The sequence below is a fragment of the Oncorhynchus keta genome, chromosome 26 (assembly GCF_023373465.1).
Source record: "Oncorhynchus keta strain PuntledgeMale-10-30-2019 chromosome 26, Oket_V2, whole genome shotgun sequence".
NCBI lineage: Eukaryota > Metazoa > Chordata > Actinopteri > Salmoniformes > Salmonidae > Oncorhynchus > Oncorhynchus keta.
The window spans coordinates 11,001,723-11,018,401 of NC_068446.1; positions in this window are offsets into that span (position 1 = coordinate 11,001,723).

Genomic DNA, 16,679 nt, shown 5'->3' on the forward strand with positions numbered 1-16,679 from the left:
CGGTGTTCGCTTTAGCAATCTCACTGGAATAAAGACCTCCATTCCTGTCATTTTTGAAAGAGATTGTGATATCTTTCATCTCAAAATAGGGCTACTTAATGTTAGATCCCTCACTTCCAAGGCAGTTATAGTCAATTAACTAATCACTGGTCATAATCTTGATGTGATTGGCCTGACTGAAACATGGCTTAAGCCTGATGAATTTACTGTGTTAAGTGAGTCCTCTCCTGGTTACACAAGTGACCGTATCCTCCGCGCATCCCTCAAAGGCGGAGGTGTTGCTAACATTTACGATACCGAATTTCAATTTCCAAAAAACAAATAACTGCGTTTTAGTCTTTTGAGAATCTCGTCATGAAATCTATGCAGCCTACTCAATCACTTTTTATAGCTACTATTTACAGGCCTCCTGGGCCGTATACAGCATTCTTCACTGAGTTCCCTGAATTCCTATCGGCCCTTGTAGTCATGGCAGATAATATTCTAATTTCTAGTGACTTTAATACTCACATGGAAAAGTCCACAGACCCGGAGCCATCATCGATTCAGTGGGTTTTGTCCTTAAATGTCTCCGGACCTACTCACTGCCACAGTCATACTCGGGACCTAGTTTTGTCCCGTGGAATAAATATTGTGGATCTTAAAGCGTCTGCTAAATGGCATATATTATTATTATTATTATTAATGTTTTTCTCACAATTCTGGACTATCGGACCACCATTTTATTACATTTGCAATCGCAACAAATAATCTTCTCAGACCCCAACCAAGGACCATCAAAAGCCATGCTAAAAATTCTCGGACAACCCAAAGATTCCTAGATGCCCTTCCAGACTCCCTCCACCTACCCAAGGACGTCAGAGTACAAAAATGTAACCTAAATTGCGTAATACCCTAGATACAGTCACACCCCTAAAAACAAGGGGGGCATAAGAAACTAGCTCCCTAGTATACAGAATATACCCGAGCCCTGAAGCAAGCATCCATACAATTGGAACGGAAATGGCTTGGAAAGACAGTACCGTGCAGTATCGAAGAGCCCTCACTGCTGCTCGATCATCATATTTTTCCAACTTAATTGAGGAGAATAAGAACAATCCAAATTGTATTCTTGATACTGTTGCAAAGCTAACTAAAAAGCAGTATTCCCCAAGAGAGGATGGCTTTCACTTCAGCAGTGATAAATTCATGAACTTCTTTGATGAAAAGATCATGATCATTAGAAAGCAAAAGACGGACTCCTCTTTAATCTGCGTCTTTCTCCAAAGCTTAGTTGTTCTGAGTCTGCACAACACTACCAGGACCTAGGATCAAGGGACACCCTCAAGTTTTTTATACTATATCTCTTGACAAATTGATGAAAATAATAATGGCCTCTAAACCTTCAAGCTGCATACTGGACCCTATTCCAACTAAATTACTGAAAGAGCTGCTTCCTATGCTTGGCCCTCTTATTTTGAACATAATAAACAGCTCGTTATGCATTGGATGTGTACCAAACTCTCTAAAAGTGGCAGTAATAAAGCTTCTCTTGAAAAAGCCAAACCTTGACACAGAAAATATAAAAAACTATCAGCCTATATCGAATCTCCCATTCCTCTCAAAAATGCTTAGATCCCATCATAGCACTGAGACTGTGCTCTTGAAAGGGGTTAATGACCTTTAATGGCATCAGACCAAGGCTCTGCATCTGTCCTTGTGCTCCTTGACCTTAGTGCTGCTTTTGATACCATCGATCACCACATTCATTTGAAGAGATTGGAAACGCAAATTGGTCTACACGGACAAGCTCTGGCCTGATTTAGATCTTATCTGTTGGAAAGATAATAGTTTGTCTCTGTGGATGGTTTGTATTCTTACAAATCAACTGTAAATTTCGGTGTTCCTCATGGTTCCGTTTTAGGAACACTATTGTTTTCACTATATGCTTCACCTCTTGGTGATGTCATTCGGAAACATCATGGTAACTTTCACTGCTATGTGGACGATACACAGCTGTACATTTCAATTAAACATGGTGAAGCCACAAAATTGCCCTCCATGGAAGCATGTGTTTCAGACATAAGCAAGTGGATGGCAGAATTTGTTTCACTTTTAAACTTGGACAAAACAGAGATGCTCGATCTAGGTCCCAAGAAAAAAAGATATCTTCTGTTGGATCTGAAAATTAATCTTGATGGTTGTACAGTCGTCTCAAAATACAACTGTGAAGGACTTCAACGTTACTCTGGACCCTGATCTGTCTTATGATGAACATATCAAGACTGTTTCAAGGACAGCTTTTTTCCATCTACGTAACATTACAAAAATCTGAAACTTTTTGTCAAAAAATGATGCAGAAAAATTCATCCATGCTTTTGTCACCTCTAGATTAGACTACAGTAATGATCTACTTTCCGGCTACCCGGATAAAGCACTAAATAAACTTCAGTTAGTGCTAAACACGGCTGCTAGAATCTTGACTAGAACCAAATAATTTGATCATATTACTCCAGTGCCGACTTCCTGTTAAGGCAAAGGCTGATTTAAAGGTTTTAAAGCTAACCTACAAAGCATTACATGGGCTTGCTCCCATCTATCTTCCCGATTTGGTCTTGCCGTACATACCTAAACGTATGCTACGGTCATAAGATGCAGGCCTTATTGTCCCTAGAATTTCTAAGCAAACAGCTGGAGGCAGGGCTTTCTCCTATAGAGCTCAATTTTTATGGAATGGTCTGCCTATCCATATGAGAGATGCAGACTCAGTCTCGACATTTAAGTCTTTATTGAAGACTCATCTCTTCAGTAGGTCCTATGATTGAGTGTAATCTGGCCCAGGGGTGTGAAGGTGAATGGAAAGGCACTGGAGCGACGAACCGCCCTTGCGGTCTCTGCCTGGCCGGTTCCCCTTTCTCCACTGGGATTCTCTGCCTCTAACCCTATTACGGGGGCTGAGTCACTGGCTTACTGGTGCTCTTCAATGCTGTCCCTAGGAGGGGTGCGTCACTTGAGTGGGTTGAGTCACTGACATGATCTTTCTGTCGTGTTTTGGGGCCGCCCTTAGGTTCATGCCATGGGGGAGATCTTCGAGAGGCTGAACTAGGCCTTGTCTCAGGGTAGTAAGTTGGTGGTTTGAAGATATCCCTCTAGTGGAGTGGGGTCTGTGCTTTGGCAAGGTGGGTGGGATTATATCCTGCCTGGTTGGCCCTGTCTGGTTGGCCCTGTCCGGGGGTATAGTCGGGCCACAGTGTCTCCCAAACCCTCCTGTCTCAGCCTCCAGTATGTATGCTGCAGAGGGATCTTCGACAGAGGGGATCAAGCTTATTCTATAACAATTTACATGAAGGAAGGCTGCCACAAGAAGTCGCTAGAGCGCGATGAGCCATGTAAAGTCCTCCCGGCCAAACCCTCCCCTAACCTGGACGACGCTGGGCCAATTGTGCGCCACCCTATTGGACTCCCGATCACAGCCGGTTGTGATACAGCCAGGGATCGAACCCGGGTCTGTAGTGACACCTCTAGCACTGCGATGAAGTGCCTTAGATCGCTGCGCCACTCGGGAGGCCCACAAATGGCATTTTAACCAAATAGGCAAAGCGGTCAATGGACCAAAACAATGGAAATGTCATGGAAACGTATGAGGGAAAGATGCCGTGGGGGAAAGATCCAGAATCTCCACATTACCCCCAGCAAAATCTGCCTACATTTACGCTGCTGTTTTAAATGTGTATTTCACATGGGAGTTAGCATTTAGTAGTCACTTCTAGCCCTGAAAATGGATGCTTCTAAATGTTATGCAGCAAAAACAGCCAAATATAGCCAAATCAGCCTTTATTAAGGACATTGTGAGCCTGTTACAATACATTAATCATGACAGATTTGACGAATATCCATTTTGTTAGTTCAGATTTGTGTAATGTGTGCCAATCCGGCATCTTTCTTCTGTCCCCCACAGTAAGTGTTCCAGCAGAGAGCGGTTTATACAGCTAGTATAATATACATATTATAATATTTGCATAATATAATAAGCTCCCCGCCCACTCAGCCTGTCTTTTCAAACTTCTTGGTAGTTAGCAATGAGAGAAATGTACTTTTCAGAATGGCTGTTCAGGACCTATAAAGTTTCAAAAGAATCAGAGTTCAACCTTAACATGTGATATCAAAGCAAGAGAACAGATAGACCGGAATTACATTTAGTCTCACGGGTGGCCAAAAATATCTGAACGCCAGCATTTTTTTGAGTGCAGGGCAAATAACACTTGCATCAATAAATCATTTGCCAGTTTCCCCACAGTCAAATTAAATCATCCCACTAACCTCTTCATTTTAAAATGTATTTGCCAATGATAGATGGAGGCCTGGTCTTATACATTGTAGAAGAAAATATAACGACTCTTCTTTCCTATGAAGAATTTAATGGGCATCTCCATGAGAAAATTAATTAATTAATTTGTCCATTCATTCATTATTTCCTCAATTGATTATTTATTCATCCATTCACTCATTCATTGCTTAACTAATAATTCACTAATCCGTTATTCATTCATATTTGACTATGTGTCCCCTCCCCCGCAGATGTGGCAAACCTGGTCGATGATTCACCTGGTGTCTTCAGTTTGGAGGGGCAGAGCATCATTTCATCTTTAAATACAGTGACATGGATCATGCAGTCAGTGTCTCTAAGGCAATCAAGGTTGTGGAACGGTTATAGAACTCATTCTCATGCAGCTATTAAATCCCCCAAATGAGGATCGCTACATTGGTGTCAGAGCTACCCAGAGACCATTTGGATGTAAACAGTTATTGAAGAAAGGTAATAGTGTAGCATCCTTAGTGCAATATCGGATACTTTATAAGTCAATAAAAAATGTGGAGGGACTACTAGCATTCCATATGGGAAACCCCAAATTACTGAGGGGAACCATGATGGCACCTGTCGGAAGACATTAGTCCGGAGTGGGAAAACGCAATAAAAGTTGAATAATTTATTGATGTTAATAAATAAATATGATACCAATTGGGAAATCATGGGAACATGATTGAATTATATTTTATAGAGCTGCCAAAAACCTTTAATTAATGCACAGCCTGATATTCAAATACACATTTCATATTCAAATAAATTATTGGATCTGGGCAAGTCACATGCAAAACAAATACAGGTAGTGTATATAAGTACTGTATACTAGTGTAACTATTAAATACGTTTTTATTTTTATTGTCTGTGTCTTGTTTGACACTTAGGCCTATGTACCCTGCAGATAAATGATGTTCTGTCAGCTTAGTCTGTAAATCTCTGACTTGCTTATCTGAATGATCTCTCTCTTTCTTTCTCTCTGCTACCTCTCTCTCGCACATCATTCCTAATATACTTCTTACTTCTATGTATTAACCTCCTCATTTGCCCCAACATGCCAGATGGAAGAGAGGAGAGAGAAAGGAGAGAGAGAGAGAGAGAGAGAGCGAGAGAGAGAGAGAGAGAGAGAGAGAGAGAGAGAGAGAGAGAGAGACGTATGTTCATCTAACCCTCTCTGCTCTGGTATACCCTCCCATCTCTTCTCTTCTCTTTCCTCTCTGTCACTCTCTCTCTCTCCCTCCATGTCTCTCTTCTTCCACCTGGCATGTTGCCGGAGGGAGGAATGAGGGGGAGGAGAGTGAAAGAGCGAGAGAGCAGGTGGGTGGAAGAGAAAAGGGCAGGAAGGAGGGAGGGACTCCAGTGGATTTTGAGGGTAATTTGTGAGATGATGCCAAAATAACCTCTAACCTACTCAGCATTTATCTCTCCCTGACACACACACATACATACAGTCAGTATTTACAGTATATTGCTTTTCTTCCTCATAATTCACTCCCTGCCACTGTTCAGCTCTGATCTGTTTCTCTCTAGCTCCAGACTGAAGGTGCCCCGAAACACAAATATTGGACCAGCTTAGCCTGCTCCTATTATAACATTAACAATGAGAAACACGAATGCCCAAACTGATCTCAGCTCAGCCTTCACAGCCTTTTCCCTACAACTCCCAGAAATATGTTGTGTCTCTTGGGACCCAGTGGTCATGCATAACTGGTGGAGATCGATAAATCAATCAGTCCACTACAGTCCTCTTCAAACCCTGCATGCCTGTTTATTGGGCCTTTGATAAATAGTTACAAAAACGCTGGGACGGTTGACTCCAAAGTGGGGTCATGGTCCTTGTATAAATTAGATCGCACTTGGTGTCATCTGGCAAAAACACACATGTAGGTGTCTTTCTGAAACACACACACACATACCAGCACAGTCCGGCACAGTTTTAGACCAGCATGGTCCGGTTCCCCCAGTAGACCTGGTTCTCTGTCAGGTACATTTTGGGGACCTCCACGATATCTTTGAGTAGCCCTCTCTTAGCTCCTCCAGCCCCAGTCCATGCCCCAGCTTGTCCCCAGTCTGGGATGGCAGCAGGTGAGGGCCCAGAGGGAGCAGGGTGAGGGGCGGGCATACGGAAGCTGTCCCTGTACAAGCTGTTTCCCTCCATAGGGTAAGGGCACGGAGGGGCGGGGCAGCCAAGGGTGGCAGGGCATGGTGGGAGGGGCTTTGTGGCCTGGCAGGTGGTTGTGAGTGGAGCTCTTGTTCAGGCTAAGGTAGGAGGGAGAGGCTTCCAAACCAGAAGAAGGGGCAATCTCTGACCTGAGGGGAGAGAGGTGAGAGGTAGGGGAGAGAGGGATAGGACACACAAACACTACCCTCTAGTGGTGAAATAAAGGAAACACACACGTAAACTGACCTTGTGGTGAAGCCACAAACACAAACACACCCACATCCAGCCCAGTCATGGACCAGGATGTCTTGATCCCAGGCAGACTAAATAACTTTTTTGGACACTTTGACATTGGGGGTTCCCATTCGGAGTCAGTGGCACTGTGAAAGAAAAAAGTTCAGTGAGAAAAGTTTCACGTATGAGCCCTGTATCAACAGGTATAATAAACAGATATACAGTATATAGAGTACAGGGAACATAATCACTTGGTTGAAGTGCTGTTCCATTTCACTCTGGCCATTGTTATGGACCTGCCCTCCCCTCAACAGCCTCAAATAGGCTATTTCATGTGGGGGTGGGGTGGAGTGGCAGACACACGCATCTCAGCCATGCTACCTCTATTCCACAATATGTTGATTGAGTGGAGGAAGCATGGTTGCTGTGTTGAGATGTGTGGGTTTGCTGTTACATTCTACTCCATTCCATTTATATATATATGAAATGCATATACATATACACACACAAACATAGGCTATGGGTCATTACACATACATACAAACATACCCCCACCCACAATGTATAGCCAATGTGTACTTTCCACATTTCCTTACTGATTACATTTTTATATATTGCATTATATATTATATATATTATATTAATATTTGATATTATTCATTTCAAACAACGGCATTAGCATGAGAAGAACTTACCAGTCCAAAACGATATCCTCTCCGTGCAAAAAAATAATCTTCCATCTGGGAGTCATAGCTATGCTCGCTAACTGAATCTTCGCCCAGTAGCAAATCTGTCTCACTTTCCCTATTCTAGAATTTTGTGTACTTCTATATATCTAGACTTGGATTTGCTTTCCCTGACTTAGTCACCATAATGTTTGATACGTGTGGCTACCCTCAGTATGAATCTTCAATGACGAATGACCCTCTTTACGCCCAAGTTTACTACGTGGGCTGGTCTTCCAACACATAAACATTACATATTGCCGTTTACCATAGCTCATTGGCTATCTACCAAGCTAGATTTCAAGACGATCAGTGGTCATTTGGTTAAAATACAGTCAATCAATGAAACTGCGGTCATATAATTGGTGCAAAATGAGGTCATTACTTGTTGTCTTCAAATCGTTTTTTTTCCGGTCAATACATCCCGCGAAAAGAACCATCATGTTTGGTCACAACCAGTTGATTGCAATGAAACCAAACATGACTGGATAAACGCACGTTTAGTGTGTGTATTTACATCGAATGTTTAGTCGAGAGTTGAATGAGACAAAATGTTTCGTATTAGGCTATAAAAATGGATTTTATCAAACAAAAGACCATTCATTGTGTAACAGTGACCCTTGGGATTGCAAACAGAGGAAGATCTTCAAAGATTGCTTGCTTTCGCCGTAAAGCCTTTTTGAAATCTGACAACGCAGCTGGATTACCAAGATTCTAGGCTTTTGAACCATGTGAGACACTTGTATTTTCATGAATATTTAATATTACTATTTATGTAGCGCTCTGCCATTTCACCGGATGTTGAATTTAATCCCGCTAACGGGATCTGTGCACTAAAGAAGTTTTTTAAGAACCATTTTTCATCTAGCTAACGTTAGTTGGTCGTCTACATGTCGCTAGCTATACAGTTGAAGTCAGAAGTTTACATGCTTAGGTTGGAGTCATTAAAACTAGTTTTGAAACCACGCCACAAATTTCTTGTTAACAAACTATAGTTTTGGCAGGTCGGTTAGCACATCTACTGTGTGCATGACACAAGTCATTTTTCCAAAAATTGTTTACAGAGATTAATTCACTTATAATTCACTATCCCAATTCCAGTGGGTCAGAAGTTTACATACACTAAGTTGACTGTGCCTTTAAACAGCTTGGAAAATGATGTCATGGCTTTAGAAGCTTCTGAAGCTTCTACTTGACATAATTTGAGTCAATTGGAGGTGTACCTGTGGTTGTATTTCAAGGCCTTACCTTCAAACTCAGTGCCTGGCATCATGAGAAAATCAAAAGAAATCAGCCAAGACCTCAGAAAAAGAATGGCAGACATCCACAAGTCTTGTTCATCCTTGGGAGCAATTTCCAAATGCCTGAAGGTACCACGTTCCTCTGTATAACCAACAGTATGCAAGTGTAAACACCATGGGACCACGTAGCAGTCATACCGCTCAGGAAGGAGACGCGTTCTGTGGCCTAGAGATGAACGTAGTCTGGTGCGAAAAGTGCAAATCAATCCCAGAACAACAGCAACGGACCATGTGAAGATACTGGAGGAAACAGGTACAAAAGTATCTAAATCCACAGTAAAGTGAGTCGTATACCGACATAACCTGAAAGGCCGCTGAGCAAGGAAGAAGCCACTGCTCCAAAACCGCCATAAAAAAGCCAGACTACGGTGGGCAACTGCACATGAGGACATAGATCGTAGTTTTTGGAGAAATGTCCTCTGGTCTAATGAAACAAAAATAGAACTGTTTGACTATAATGAACATTGAGCCATCATCAACTCAGTGGGTTTTGTCCAACATGTCTCTGGACCTACTCACTGTCACAGTCATACTCTGGACCTAGTTTTGACCCATGGAATAAATGTTGTGGATCTTAATGTTTTTCATCATAATCCTGGACTATCGGACCACCACGTCAGAGGACAAAAATCAGTTAACCACCTAACTGAGGAACTCAATTTAACCTTGCGCAATACCCTAGATGCAGTTGCACCCCTAAAACTAAAAACATTTCTCATAATAAACTAGCTCCCTGGTATAAATAAAATACCCGAGCTCTGAAGCAAGCTTCCAGAAAATTGGAGCGGAAATGGCGCCACACCAAACTGCAAGTTTTCCGACTAGCTTGGAAAGACAGTACCGTGCAGTATCGAAAAGCCCTTACTGCTGCTCGATCATCCTATTTTTCCAAGTTAATTTAGGAAAATAAGAACAATCCGAAATGTCTTTTTGATACTGTCGCAAAGCTAACTAAAAAGCAGCATTCCCCAAGAGAGGGTGGCTTTCACTTCAGCAGTAACAAATTCATGAACTTCTTTGAGGAAAATTTCATGATCATTAGAAAGCAAATTACGGACTCCTCTTTAAATCTGCATATTCCTTCAAAGCTCAGTTGTCCTGAGTCTGCACAACTCTGCCAGGACCTAGGATCAAGAGAGACACTCAAGTGGTTTAGTACTATATCTCTTGATACAATGATGAAAATAATCATGGCCTCTAAACCTTCAAGCTGCATACTGGACCCTATTCCAACTAAACTACTGAAAGAGCTGCTTCCTGTGCTTGGCCCTCCTATGTTGAACATAATAAACGTCTCTCTATCCACCGGATGTGTACCAAACTCACTAAAAGTGGCAGTAATAAAGCCTCTCTTGAAAAGCCAAACCTTGACCCAGAAAATATAAAAAACTATTGGCCTATATCGAATCTTCCATTCCTCTCAAAATATTTAGAAAAGGCTGTTGCGCAGCAACTCACTGCCTTTCCTGAAGACAAACCATGTATACGAAATGCTTCAGTCTGGTGTTAGACCCCATCATAGCACTGAGACTGCACTTGTGAAGGTGGTAAATTACCTTTTAATGGGATCAGACCGAGGCTTTGCATCTGTCCTCGTGCTCCTAGACCTTAGTGCAGCTTTTGATACCATCGATCACTACATTCTTTTGGAGAGATTGGAGACCTAAATTGGTCTACACGGACAAGTTCTGGCCTGGTTTAGATCTTATCTGTCGGAAAGATATCAGTTTGTCTCTGTGAATGGTTCATCCTCTGACAAATCAACTGTACATTTCGGTGTTCCTCAAGGTTCCATTTTAGGAACACTATTGTTTTCACGATATATTTTACCTCTTGGTGATGTCATTCGAAAACATAATGTTAACTTTCACTGCTATGCGGATGACACACAGCTAGCTGTACATTTCAATGAATCATGGTGAAGCCCCAAAATTGCCCTCGCTAGAAGTATGTGTTTCAGACATAAGGAAGTGGATGGCTGCAAACGTTCTACTTTTAAACTCGGACAAAACAGAGATGCTTGTTCTTGGTCCTGAGAAACAAAGAGATCTTCTGTTGAATCTGACAATTAATCTTAATGGTTGTACAGTCGTCTCAAATAAAACTGTGAAGGACCTCTGCGTTACTCTGGACCCCGATTTCTCTTTTGACGAACATATCAAGACTGTTTCAAGGACAGCTTTTTTCCATCGACGTAACATTGCAAAAATCAGAAACTTTCTGTCCAAAAATGATGCAGAACAATTAATCCATGCTTTTGATACTTCTAGGTTAGACTACTGCAATGATCTACTTTCCGGCTACCCAGATAAAGTACTAAATAAACTTCAGTTAGTGCTAAATACAGATGCTAGAATCCTGACTAGAACCCCAAAAATGGATCATATTACTCCAGTGCTAGCCTCCCTACACTGGCTTCCTGTCAAAGCAAGGGCTGATTTCAAGGTTTTTACTGCTAACCTACAAAGCATTATATGGGCTTGCTCCAACCTATCTCTCTGATTTGGTCCTGCCGTACATACCTACACGTACGCTACGGTCACAAGACGCGGGCCTCCTAATTGTCCCTAGAATTTCTAAGCAAACAGCTGGAGGCAGGGCTTTCTCCTATAGAGCTCCATTTTTATGGAATGGTCTGCCTACCCATGTGAGAGACGCAAACTCGGTCTCCACCTTTAAGTCTTTACTGAAGACTCATCTCTTCAGTGGGTCATATGATTGAGTGTAGTCTGGCCCAGGAGTGTGAAGGTGAACGGAATGGCTCTGGAGCAACGAACCACCCTTGCTGTCTCTGCCTGGCCGGTTCCCCTCTTTCCACTGGGATTCTCTGCCTCTAACCCTATTACAGGGGTGGAGTCACTGCCTTACTGGTGCTGTTTCATGCCGTCCCTAGGAGGGGAGCGTCACTTGAGTGGGTTGAGTCACTGATGTGATCTTCCTTTCTGGGTTGGCGCCCCCCCCTTGGGTTGTGCCGTGGCGGAGATCTTTGTGGGCGATACTCGGCCTTGTCTCAGGATGGTAAGTTGGTGGTTGAAGATATCCCTCTAGTGGTGTGGGGGCTGTGCTTTGGCAAAGTGGGTGGGGTTATATCCTTCCTGTTTGGCCCTGTCCGGGGTTATTATCGGATGGGGCCACAGTGTCTCCTGACCCCTCCTGTCTCAGCCTCCAGTATTTATGCTGCAGTAGTTTATGTGTCGGGGGGCTAGGGTCAGTTTGTTATATCTGGAGTACTTCTCCTGTCTTATCCGGTGTCCTGTGTGAATTTAAGTATGCTCTTTCTAATTCTCTCTTTCTCTATTTCTTTTCTCTCTCAGAGGACCTGAGCCCTAGGACAATGCCTCAGGACTACCTGCCATGATGACTCCTTGCTGTCCCCAGTCCACACGGCCATGCTGCTGCTCCAGTTTCAACTGTTCTGCTTGTGATTATTATTGTTTTACCATACTGGTCATCTATGAACATTTGAATATCTTGGCCATGTTCTGTTATAATCTCCACCTGGCACACCCAGAAGAGGACTGGCCACGCCTCATAGCCTGGTTCCTCTCGAGGTTTCTTCCTAGGTTTAGGCCTTTCTATGGAATTGTTCATAGCCACCGTGCTTCTACACCTGCATTACTTGCTGTTTGGGGTTTTAGGCAGGGTTTCTGTACAGCACTTTGAGATATCAACTGATGTACGAAGGGCTATATAAATACATTTGAACATTGTTGTGTTTGGAGGAAAAAGGGGAATGCTTGCAAGCCGAAGAACACCATCCCAACCGTGAAGCACAGGGGTGGCAGCATCATGTTGTGGGGGTGCTTTGCTGCAGGAGGGATTTGTGCACTTCACAAAATAGATGGCATCATGAGGAACGGAAATTATGTGGATATATTGAAGCAACATCTCAAGACATCAGTCAGGAACTTAAAGCTTGGTCGCAAATGGGTCTTCCAAATGGACAATGACCCCAAGCATACTTCCAAAGTTGTGGCAAAATGGCTTAAGGACAACAATGTCAAGCTATTGGAGGGGCCATCACAAATCCCTGACCTCAATCCTATAGAAAATTTGTGGGCAGAACTGAAAAAACGTGTGTGAGCAAGGAGGCCTACAAACCTGACTCAGTTACACCAGCTCTGTCAGGAGGAATGGGCCAAAACTCAGCCAACTTATTGTGGGACGCTTGTGGAAGGCTAGCCGGAACATTTGACCCAAGTTAAACAATTTAAAGGCAATGCTACCAAATACTAATTTTGTGTATGTAAACTTCTGACCCATTCGGAATGTGAATAAATAAATAAATAAAAGCTGAAATAAATCATTATCTCTACTATTATTCTGACATTTCACATTCTTAAAATAAAGTGGTGATGCTAACTGACCTAAGACAGAAAATGTTTTCTAGGTTTAAATGTCAGGAGTTTAAATGTATTTGGCTAAGGTGTATGTAAACTTCCAACTTCAACTGTAAATGGGAAATTTACACACACTTCAGTTCATTTGCATTGACTGTAAAACCTCTGCTGTGCAACAATAGCTTTCATTCTGGTCTGTCAGCATGCTCCTTTCTAATGATATTACTCCCTCTCCACCTGAAATGCAATTACAATAAAAACATGAACTTGAGCTAACTAATGAAAAACTAATGTGTACATATACATGCCTATTCTTTATTAGCCAAATTGCACCAAAGCAGCCTCTTTGCTACTTTTTCAGCTACCAATTCATCAATAAACAGCCAGGGGAACAAACATGTTTTTAACAAAAAGTGTTTAATAGTCAGTAGAAAGTCTTTTAAATATATCTAGTAAATACCGTATTTTGTTTATTTTCTAAAACCATTAGCTAGCTACATTGATGATGGTGGAAGTTAGCTCTTCCCGAGTAGTTTCAATTTAGCTCATCCAACAGGCTTAAGCTGCAGTGAAACAGAGACAATATTCATGTAAATCTTGGTGGGGTAAACTCCAAAAGCATTTTTTAGAAGCTTGCCAGCAAAGCCATTACCTCCATCCCTGTGCCTTCCTGTTCCATTGTCTCAACTCCGCTGAGAGAAACTACGACATAGGTAACCGGGAACTTCTGGCGGTCAAGATGGCGCTGGAGGAGTGGAGGCACTGGCTGGAAGGAGCGGAACATCCATTTTTGATTTGGACCGACCATAAGAATTTAGAATATCTCCGCACAGCCAATAGCCTTAACTTTAGGCAGGCCCGTTGGGCTCTGTTATTCACCAGGTTCCGCTGCCACTCCCTCTGACTCTGAGACCATCCTCCCATCCCCATGCCTTGCGGCTTCAGACCCTGGTCTGCAAGGTACAAAGGTCCCAGCCGGACCCTGGAGGGGACCCGGATGAACGTCCCTGATTCGGCCAGGGCCCAGGTCCTGGAATGGGCTCATTTCTCCAGGCTTATCTGTCTACCTGACTCCTGTTGAACTCTGGCCTTCCTCCAACAAGGCTTCTGGTGGCCCACTATGTTTCATGATGCCCCTGCCTTCGTCAGCGCATGCACGGTATGTGCCCAGTATTTGACTCCGCGGCAAACTCCGTCGGGACTCCTTCACCCACTGATTTAATTCCTCTCCTCAAACTACCCTCTAACAAAGAGACGGCCCAGCTCATGGTCTCAAGACCAATTCCAGGTATTGTCGACAAGCAGACCGCCGTCGGACTCCGGATCCCCGCTATCGTCTTGGGCAGTGTGTATGGCTATCAACACGGGACTCCCGTAAACTTTCCCCCCATTTCATTGGTCCCTTCCCCATCTCCAGAGTCCTTAGTTCCACTGCTGTTTGTCTTCTGTTACCATGTACCCTCCGTATACACCCTACTTTCTCACATCCCTTTGTCTTCTGTTTCTAGCCCCCCTCCCTGAGATGCCTCCTGAGTGTTCGATCGCGGGTCAGGGGTTTCCAGTACCTGGTTGACTGGTAGGGTTACGGCCCGTTGGAGAGGTGCTGGGTCCCCGCTAAGGACATCCTGGACCCGGCTCTCATCGCTGACACCCCCGGTCAACCAGGTATGCGCACATATTGAATGCCAGGTGGTGCCCCTAGGGGGGGGTCCTGTCACACCCTGATCTGTTTCACTTGGTGTCACCCAGCTTCCCTATTACCCTCAGTGTATTTATACCTGTGTTCTCTGTTTGCTTGTTGCCAGTTAGTCTTGTCTTGCCAAGTCAACCAGCATTTTTCCAAGCACCTGTTTTTTCTAGTCCTCCCGATTCTGACAATTTGCCTCCCCTGACACTGAGCCCGCCTGCCTGACCATTCTGCCTGCCCCTGACCTCGAGCCTGCCTGCCACCCTGTACTGTTTGGACTCTGACCTGGTTATGAACTCTTGCAGGTCCTTGACCTGCCTCCTGCCTGTCCCCCGCTGTTCAATAAATATCAGAGACTCTAACCATCTGCCTCCTTTGTCTGCATCTGGGTCTCACATTGTGTCATTATACTTTGAATACAAGGCAGATACATATGCCATATACTTACCAATCAACTTACCAACTTCGTAGCCAATGTCTGCAAGAAATGTAAAACAATATTACAACAGGTTATTTACAATAGCATGCAATGTAGTAAAACACCAACCATCTTGAGGTGGGGAGCCGGCCAAGCAGTGAAAACAAGGGAGGTTGAAAAACAGACAAAACAGATAACAGATGACGGACATGATGGACAGACAAATTCACGCACATTGACGAGATGACACAAACAAGACACATGTAAATGCTTGCCGCATCTCCTGCACCAGGCCACATCCTTACAGTACCTTCTCCCACATATTTATAACAGGATACCCGGGCCAGGTTGATTAGATAGGCCTGCTCGCTGAAGTGTTTTAGGGAGCATTTGACAGTGATGAGGGGTGGCCATTTGACCGCGGACCCAGTACTCACGCAGGCAATGAGGCAGTGATCGCTGAGATCCTGGTTGAAGACAGCAGAGGTGTATTTAGAGGGCAGGTTGGTCCGGATGATATCTAAGAGGGTAGGTTCCTTGATGATTTGTGTGAGATTGAGGGCATCTAGCTTAGATTGTGGGATGGCCGGGGTGTTAAGCATGTCCCAGTTTTGGTCACCTAACAGTACGAACTGTGAAGGTAGTACGAACTCTGGGGTGGCAGGGTAGCCTAGTGGTTAGAGCGTTGGACTAGCAACCGGAAGGTTGCAAGCTCAAATCCCCGAGTTGACAAGGTACAAATCTGTCGTTCTGCCCCTGAACAGGCAGTTAACCCACTGTTCCTCGTCATTGAAAATAATAATTTGTTCTTAACTGACTTGCCTAGTTAAATAAAGTTAAAATAAAAAAGATGGGGGGCGATCAATTCACATATGGTGTCCTGGGGCCAAGGGGGGTCTATAACGAGCGGCAACAGTAAGAGACTTGTTTCTGGAAAGGTGGATTTTTAAAAGTAGAAGCTCGAATTGTTTGTGCACAGGGTTTGCGGAGTGTGCTAAAGCAGTGAATAAAACAAACTTAGGGAGGAGGCTTCTAATGTTAACATGCATGAAACCAAATCTTTTACGGTTACAGAAGTTAACAAATGAGAGAGCCTGGGGAATGGGAGTGATGCTGTGGGCTGCAGGGCCTGGGTTAACCTCTACATCACCAGAGGAAAAAAGGAGGAGTAGGACGAGTACGGCTAAAGGCTAAAAGAACTGGTCTTCTAGTGCGTTCGGAACAGAGCATAAAAGGAGCAGGTTTCTGGGCGCGGAAGAATAGATTCAAGGCATAATGTACAGACAAGGGTATGATAGGACGTGAGTACAGTGGAGGTAAGCATGTGTAGCCGAGTGATCACAAGGTCCAGTGAGTAGCTAGGCGAGCTGGAGGCACGGCGATTCAGACCGCTAACAGGCTGGGGCTTGCAGCAGGCTAGCAGATGGGCCTCTGGGACATCACAACGGGAGACTGTGTTAAACCCCCTCGGACG